Genomic DNA, 7,007 nt, shown 5'->3' on the forward strand with positions numbered 1-7,007 from the left:
AATTGTTATTCATAAATCTATGATTCACTATCAACAAAATGGAATTTCTAAACATTTCTAATCCAAAGTTAGAAAAATTTTGAAGTAAAAAAAAGTACAAACTGCCGATATATCAAACTGAGGAAAAAGCTTAATAAAGACAATTACTGATGTTGTATAGGGAAATTGAATAATAAAAAATGAATATCTCAAGGAAAACATAGAAGGAGCAAATTTTATTCCATAATAATCAAAGTATCACAATTGCTGATTCTGAGACTCTAAGCCATGAAACAATGGCACGTCATCATGCCCAGGATAATTGGCCCTTTTGACCTGGCCTGAAATAGAAACTCTTCAGAGCCTTCTTTATGTCTTTATTCCTCAGACTGTAGATAAAGGGATTCAGCATGGGTGTGACCACTGTGTACATCACTGAGGCTGTTGCAATTGAGTGTGAGCTGTGGGTAGCAGCAGAGCTAAGGTACACACCTATGCCTGTACAATAAAATAAGAAGACAACGGAGAGATGTGATGTACAGGTGGAAAATGCTTTATATTTCCCCTGAGCTGATGAGAGTCTACATATACAGGAAACTACTTTAGAGTAAGAGTAAAGGATACCAGCAAAAGGACCACCTGCCAGCAGGACAAGTGCCAAATACATGACCGTGCTATTAAGAAAGGTGTCAGAACTGGAAAGTTGTACCAGCTGATTGAGTTCACAGAAAAATTGGGGGATTTTCAAGTCTGTACAGAAAGATAGTTGCAACGTCATTAAGCTTTGTAACAAGGAATCCAGGGCACTTATGATCCAAGACATCAGCACCAGCAGTCCACAGAGCCGGGGGTTCATGATGACTGTGTACTGCAGGGGGTGGCAGATGGCCACATACCGGTCATAAGCCATCACAGCCAGCAGAACGTCATCTAAAGTTGCAAAGATAACGTAAAAATACATCTGGGTGATGCAGCCCTCATAGGTTATAACTTTACTGTGGGTCTGAATGTTCCAAAGCATCTTTGGGATGGTGGTGGAGGTGAAACAGATGTCCACAAAGGAAAAGTTTGAGAGAAAAAAGTACATGGGTGTGTGGAGGTGGGAATCTGAGCTGACAGCCAGAATGATGAGCAGGTTTCCAAACACAGTGATCAGATACAAGGAAAGGAAAAGTCCAAATATAAGGGACTGCAATTCTGGTTCCTCTGAAAGCCCCAGAAGAAGAAAATTTGAAATTTGTGTATTGTTCCCTCGTTCCATGTGGTGGAGCAGACTATTTATGGAAAAAAAAAAGAAGAAGAAAATAACGTGATTAATTTTCACTCAAATGGGCATAACTCACATAGCTGAACTACTATAGTTTCAATTTTTTCTGGCAAGAAATTGATGTTAGTATTTTGTGTAAACATCAATTCTTGAGATTATACCCCATTTCATCTCTGACTAGAAATTTTTGTCCCATTCTCAGCATATTTCCAAAGACCTCTTGTATTTACAGTTTTAATGAGAAATTCTTTCATGCCTTTGAGAAATATATAGTCAACCATGTTCCGAGCATATAAAGGAAATAAATAGAGTACTGAAAAACAAATCTCCCACAATCCAAAGATGGTGAAAGATGATATGCAAATATTATATGAGGGGGAGTCAAAAATTATCTGCACTCTGAATGTAGAATTTATTTTCATTAACTTTTAGAAAAGACAGATACATCATTTTTGACATAATCTCCTTCCTTTTCAATACACTTCATCCATCTGTCAACAAGCTTTTGTATTCCCTCATTAAAAAATGTTTTAGCCTGAGTTGCAAGCCACAAATGTACCACTGTCTTCACTTCTTCATCAGAAGTGAATCTTCATCCTAGCAGGGCTGCTTTCAGGGGACCAAACAGGTGAAAGTCTGATGGAGAAAAATCAAATATACAGAGGATGCTTTCACACCTCAAAATGAAGTTTTTGCAGAGTGTCGACAGTGTGGGCAGAGCTGAAGCCTAAACTTCAGGTTAAACTCAGAGGACTGATATCCAAGGGTGTTGCGATCTTGCATGACAATGCAAGTCTGCACACTTCTGTCCCCATTGTCAACACTGCAAAAATTCATTTTGAGGTGTTAAAACATCCTCGCTGTAGTCCTAATATTGCTCCATCAGACTTTCACCTGTTTGGTCCCCTGAAAGCAGCCCTATGAGGACGAAGATTCACTTCTGTTGAAGAAGTGGAGACAGTGGTACATTCATGGCTCACAGCTCAGACTAAAACATTTTTAATGAGGGAATACAAAAGCTTGTTGACAGATGGACGAAGTGTATTGAAAAGCAAGGAGATTATGTTGGAAAATGATGTATTTGTCTTTTCTAAAAGTTAATTAAAATAAATTCTACAGCCAGAGTGCAGATAATTTTTGGCTCACCCTCATATAATGTGTCACAACATGACAGATGCTATGAATAAAACAAAACCAGGTATAAAGGAGAGAGTAGTAAGAGGTGTCATTTCGTGCTGAGTATTCAGGCAAGGCCTGGAAAGAGGGTGTTATTTGAAGAGAGTTCAAAAGAGAGAAGAATCTAGTATAATATCAGGAGAAGCGTGTGCCCCACAGAGGGAACAGCCAGTGCAAAGGACCTGAGGAAGATATTGGTTCCATATATTCATATCCAAACAAGGAAGCCAGGGTAGCAGGGGGATAAGCAAGAGGGGGAGTGACTAGAGATGGCGTCAGAGGATGCTGAGGAACAAGGTGGCCTCTCTGCTACAGCTGTAACTTCAGTACACAGAGAATCCCTCCTTCCATGTTATTCCTTGCACTTTATGAATTTTGTTGCATTCAAGTTATCTTGTGAATTGAAGACTATCCCCTTCTTAGTACCATTTTTGGTTGAGTTCTGGCTTCTGTCTCCCTATGATGTCACCTTAATATTTGAGTCCAGTTACCTCTGCTTTAAGAACTGTTCTCACTCCACAAGGCACAGGCACACACACACACACACCACAGCCACCTGGGCTGTGTTACTATCATAAATTTCTCACCCAGAACCACCTTCCTTAGGCCATGGATGGTGACAACTCGAGCTGGTCAGATCAGGTTAACTTTCTCCTAAAGAATGTTTAAATGGTACCCAGAAATTCCAGTTCATAAGCTTCCGAGGGAATAATAAAGTCAGGGTTCCTTTTAGCTCCAGCCACATTCTGCCCTGTTTTTAAAGAAATATAAAAAGTATGAGAGACAGTTGAAATTAAGGGAAAGTTCTAACAAGCTCAAATGGTCCCTGAGACAATGTGACGAAGGAAAACTTCCTTGGTTTTGCAACCTTTCAACTTCAGCTACATCTCCTGGATGTCCAGGAAAAATCATAAAGAAAAATACTGTTTTGCCAAGAATAGAAACAGTGATACCTATATGATGTGAAAAATGACATAGATTTAATAACCCAAGAGAAAAATCAGCAAATGGAGTAAACTAACAAATAAAAAGCGGAAATATACAAATACAACAAAACTTGGGCACGTGTTATATGAAGAAGTAGAAGACTTGTTTGTCCTGAGCCTTTTCTATATTATTTGACCAATTTTTTTCTGGTCTGATTTTGAACAAAACAAGCCTTTTCTCTATTTTCTTATGGGACATAGTTTGTTTGCTATTCTTGGACTTAGTTTTTTACTTTTTCTTATAAGTCCAGTGGGCACACTTTTTAGTTCTGGTCTTTGAACAACATACGAAGGCATTTCCCATACTCTATAAAGCCTGAGCAGGTCACGAAAATTTATCCTCTTATTCTGGATTAATTTCTTCACATGATTTAATTCTAAGGACAGTATGTTTTATTTCACTGTACTGTAACTATCAGTATAATGAAAGGTCATAATCAACAGATACTTCAACTGCCTTGTTCACTTCTTTTTTTCCCAAAGGTATGTGAATATATGTGCATTTATTGAAAAAACACATTGAAGAAAATGAGAAATTATGAAATAAAAAGAATGGCAAAAAAAATGAAACTGGCTAAAAGGGTGATTTCGTATAATTGCATTAAACAAAACTAAATAGAACATCAAAAACTGAGTGAAACATGATATACAATAGCAGTAATTGAACAATTACAACATGAATTAATAATTAATTTAGAAAAGTCCCTGATTCAAGAGACTATAACATATAATGTACACAGAAATTTGTGGCAAATAGCAGATGCTTTGTTATTATTTGTTGAGTGACTAGGAATTAGGTCCCCTTAGACATTAACACTACCCTATGGGAACGTTGTATTTCAATTTGATTGGAAAAGGCTGATTGTTGAATAAAACCTGGAATAAACTGCCATCTCTCTGGATGGAAATGAAGTGGTTCCTTACCTAACACATCTTTTAAAAAGGGACTAAAGACCCCAGTGTAAAAGTAAACAGTCCACTTTAGACAAACATATAAAAAATACACATAAAATCTCCAAGGGGAAAAACTATCATAATAAAGGTGAGAAAATTACCAGTAAGAAGAAAGACAGATTTAACTCTATAAAATTTAAAGCTTTCAAAAAAAAAAATTTAAAGCTTTCTATGGTCAAAAATACCCACCCAAAAGTCAATTGCAGAACAAATAATTTATAAAAAATCACTGGAAACGCAGCTATCAAAAAATAGGCACAAAATACATAGGCATACGGTAATAACAGAAAATGACATGTTGATCAAATTATGAATCTTTGCTCAAAATGAGTAATAGTTTAAAAGAAAAACAGGAAATCTTATTCACAACCCTCAGCCTGGGGAAACAGTGGCTGTTGATTAGGGTTGAAATTTTTAAACTAGTATTACAGGCATAAAGGGAACTCTCTAATTTTGCTGGCAGAAATGTGAAGTAGGGAACATTGGGGAAATAACTTGAAGACAGCTATTGACATTAGAAACATAGATATTCTTTAACTCAGCGTTCCTCGATCTCTGCACTATTGAACATTCTGGGCCAGATTATTATCTGCAGTGGTGTCTGTCCTGTACATTGTAGGATGTTTAGAGGCATCTCTGCCCTCCACCTACCGTACATCAGTGTGACAGTGAAAAATGTCTATCGATATTTCTCAAGGTCCCCTGAGGGACACAATTACCCTTGGTTGAGAAGCACAGGCTTAAATTAACAATCCCAAAATGTATTTGAAGCAGTAAATAGTGATTTATTGAAAAATAATATGACTGACCACTGAATGTGTGAGTTGCATAGCTACACCATGGAATATTATACAGACATTGAAATAACGAACCGGCATTATACTAGTTGATTGGCAGCAAGTCCTGAGGTATTATTGAGAAAGAAACAAAAGGGGAAAATATAGGAAAACATCAAACATAAAGACCATTTATGGTGTATTCAGGATTCTTTTAATACATTTATGTAAAAGTATGTAAATATGGATAAGTGCACATTTTAGAAAGAGGTTTTTAAAGGAAATTTAGAACTTATGGAATAAAAATTATCAGAAAGAGTGAATTAGGTTAAGTATATTGTTTCCTGAACAACAGTAGGTAACAAAATTGAACAAAAATCCACAACTAAGTGATAAAGAGACAGAGAAGATAAAGAATTTAATGATACCAACATGGGTCACTAATTCAAGATTAAATTGCCAAAGACTTGGGAATAAAAGAATATAACAGAAGGACATTTACAATGTGGGGAGGAACAGTATCAAGTTACAATTTCATCTTAATAGAGACAGATGGATTCAAATATGCTCATAGAATATAAAGGCAATGTTCAGTCAAATGGCCAGAAGTGATGCAACTTTGAGAAACAGAATTACTCTGAAGGCCAAAAGGAGCAATAAGGAGTAACAAATGTGAAACTAGAAGTAAATATGTATAAAGTGTTATTTCTTACCACTACGGGTGCTAAAGAACTCTCACAGGATCCTTTTTTGTTTACAACAAAGACTGACACATTAAGAACATTAAAGTGACAATTAAAGTCTTTCAGTAGGAAAAATAACAATAAAAAAGCTATGGATGTGATGTAATGTACAGCATGATGACTACGGTTCATAATACTTTATAGCATATTTGAAAGGTGCCAAGAGACAGTAGATCCTGAATGTTCTCATCACAAGACATAAATTGTAACTATGTGTGATGACAGATGTTAACTAGGTTAACTGTGGTGCCTTTTAGCAACATAAACTAATATTGAATCATTATGCTGTATACCTGTGACTCATATATTGTTATAGCCAATTATACCTCAAATTCTTTTTTAAAAGCAATAAATAGATTGCTGTATGAGTGACTGGTAGATTTGACAAACAAAATTTATAAATTCTTATGCAATACCCACAAGTACATCTATACATATTTAATAGAATGAAATGACAGACACTCGATTTTTTGTTAAAAACAATTTCAAAGGATTCAATTAAAAAATGGAATAACACTCTGACACCACTAAAACAAAAGAGTTGTAGAGATATTTTTCAAAAGAGAAGCACTGAATGGCTAACAAATCCACAAATATATTCGACCTCACAAGTAATAAAATAATCACAAAGTAAACTTTTCTAGTATACACCTTTTCACCTATGTAACTTGAGTGAAAGAAGATACTATAATATATATGTTTCATGCATAGTTATTGCAAAGATGTATCAGCAAACAGTCCTTGGTCTAGATCTGTCTCATGCATGTGGAAACAGTCTGATATGCCCCATCTTAAAATAAAAAGAAATGCCCTCACTTCACTGTATGTCCCTCCACAAGTAATACCCTATTTGTCTACTCCTGTTAATTAAAATGATCTTCCAGCTTATTTGCTACTTTTACTGGAAGCAGTTTATGTCTCCCATTCCTTCCTCTATTGGGCTTCCACTAGCACGATTTAATAGTCAACATTGACCCTTCTGTTTCCAAGCACAATGTTCACTTTTTCAGAATCATAAATAAATACATTATTAGGAAAGCCAGCAAACAACCACAGTGATCTCTGGCATCTGAGAGGTGTGGATTGGTCCTCAGGTGACCTCAGGTACACGTTCCTGGCTTCTGTC

General features: G+C 36.1%; 1 pseudogene; it reads right to left on the reverse strand.

Annotated features, from left to right (window-relative positions):
- Positions 1 to 260: 260 nt before the first annotated feature.
- On the reverse strand, positions 261 to 3,995 carry LOC130836261 (olfactory receptor 7A17-like; annotated as a pseudogene).
- Between the last annotated feature and the right edge of the window lie 3,012 nt (positions 3,996 to 7,007).

The sequence above is a fragment of the Hippopotamus amphibius genome, chromosome 15 (assembly GCF_030028045.1).
Source record: "Hippopotamus amphibius kiboko isolate mHipAmp2 chromosome 15, mHipAmp2.hap2, whole genome shotgun sequence".
NCBI lineage: Eukaryota > Metazoa > Chordata > Mammalia > Artiodactyla > Hippopotamidae > Hippopotamus > Hippopotamus amphibius.